This window comes from Hyperoodon ampullatus (genome assembly GCF_949752795.1).
Source record: "Hyperoodon ampullatus genome assembly, chromosome: 16".
Classification (NCBI taxonomy): Eukaryota; Metazoa; Chordata; class Mammalia; order Artiodactyla; family Ziphiidae; genus Hyperoodon; species Hyperoodon ampullatus.
In genome coordinates, this window is record NC_136929.1 from 73,624,807 (window position 1) to 73,627,001 (window position 2,195).

The 2,195-nt window shown below is 45.5% G+C and overlaps 1 pseudogene across 1 annotated transcript; it reads right to left on the reverse strand.

Moving 5' to 3' along the window:
* LOC307065143 (large ribosomal subunit protein uL24-like) lies at positions 1-440 on the reverse strand (annotated as a pseudogene). The gene has a single exon. The product of its transcript is annotated as a large ribosomal subunit protein uL24-like (transcript).
* Between the last annotated feature and the right edge of the window lie 1,755 nt (positions 441-2,195).

The following is a 2,195-nucleotide window of genomic DNA, read 5'->3' on the forward strand; positions in this document are numbered from 1 at the left end:
TTATTCCTGCATCTTCTCAATTGTTTCTTCCTTATATTTGCCCTTTTCCTTTCCTACTTGGTGAGATTTGGCTTTACGTTCGAGGATCTTTTTGTGGTCTTTGTCCAGTTTTAGTCTGGTGGTAACCACCCTGCTGGGTGAATACCCACATGGACAGTTGTGCCATTAGCCTTCTCCCGCTGCACTCGTTCAATGTACACGACATATTTCTTCCTGTAAACCTGGACTACTTTGCCAATTTGCTGCCCTTTGTAGTGCCCTCATACAACTGGAACTTCATCATACTTTCAGATGGGCATGGATCAGACACTGTACTTCTGTTTCAGCTCTTTAGAAAGAGGGGAAAGCACATTGAAATGCCTTTTCCGGTTCTTGCTTCAGTCAGAAGTCACAAAGGGATTGAACTTCATTTTGGCCTCCGGCGCTTCAGCGATGGCCACAAAAGGGCTGGTACATGTTTCTTACCATATTTACTTAACATTTCGTTAGGACACAGCAACACAGAGGGAAGAGCACAACCTGGGTTTGAATCCTGGCTCTGCCACTTGCAAGCCAGCTAACCTTGGACAAGTAGCTTAATTTCCCTGGAGCCTCATTTTCCTCATCTGTAAAATGGGAATAATTATATCCATCTCCAAGGTCGTAGTGACGATAAGAGCTAGCACATGTAGAGCACCTGGTTTTTGTCTGGCACGTGGTAGGTGCTTAGTGAAAGTGGTGTGGACACCAGCAGTCAGGGTGTTTGGTGGGTGTCCTGATCAGGCTCCACCTCTCCCCATGGGAGGTGCTGCATCGTTCTCAACTTCCTGTTGGATGGGGGTGGGGGTTCCCCAGCTTGTCCAGGGGCCAACACTCCTCTGAGTATCTGATTCCTGAGCTCACACTGCCTGGCACCATACTTTATTCCCCTGAGAAAGGCCACTGTCATGTTCCCTCCCACGCGGCTGGAACCCAAGCCCTCTGCTGGGCCCCAGCCCTATGGATGCATCGGTCCTTGGCCCCAGAAGCCTCCGGAACTCCTGGCTCCGTTAGGATTAGCGTATGATGTATGTTGGGTGTTTTCCCAGACAAATCTCCCAAAATATCGTGATACAATTATTTACTAGAAGAGAAAAAATTCTAGGGAAATTAAACTGTCTGGCTAGGAATGCTGATTGTTTTTCTTTCCTCTCATCTGTTTCTTAGGCAAAATAATCCATTCCTAAACCCCAAGCAGCTATGTTTCTAAATAAGCACATCCAGTATAATAAGCCTGATAAATGATAGTATTAACTCTGACTAGCTCGGGTCGGGCAAAGTGCCAGCTCAAGCATCAGAGAATTTCTCTCAGGACCTCTTGAATCGAGACATCTGCTGTTACCTCTAGGGTAACTCAGCACTTTTATCAGGCTCTAAACAATCAATCCCTTCCACGCCATGCTGGAGGCAGCTGGTAAAGCGTGGGCCAGGGCACAGTATGATTTTTATTTCAGATGGAATGAACGTCTAATTGAATGCTTGCACAACTGCATTCCAGCCTGGAAAATCTACCTGCTGGTTTCACCACCAGCTGGGAGTTCTCAGAAGCAGGTGACACTCTCCACAACAGCAGTGGCGATTTCATGAAATTGAAAGTGAAGCTGAAGGTGGCTCCTGATTTGATTCCCCCTTCAGCATCTCTTGCTCATAACGCCAGTGACGGAGGAGAGACAGCTGTTGCCTTCCACACCACCTTCAGCTTAGTCACCCCAAGTGATGTACACATGCATAACCAGCCTCATCTCGAAATAAGGGAGGGAATCAGAAATGTAGTGAGGGGGTGTCTGCTTGCCGCTGCACCCCTTCTGCTTCCTTTTTCTTTCAGTCTATTGAGCTATTGTTAATTCTTTTCCTCCCACACAAAAATGATCACACTCATGTTCCTTTCATGGTTTCCAGTAGAAACCATACCTATTTTCCAGAACATTTCCCCATTTTTTCTTTGCCCTAAAGCACGGGCATTAAGTCAGAAGTGGTTCCAGATTCATAAACAAAGGTTTGTGACTTTCATAAGACATCAATGACTAAGTTCTTCACTAAATCAGAAGGAGATTCTGAGTCATAGTTTTACTTTTGCTTGTTGAACTATTGGTGTTACTGCTCTAAGAGTTTTTACATCAGTTAAAACAAAAGTAACCAGAAAAGGATGTCCATATAGGGGAGAGGTTAAGTAAACT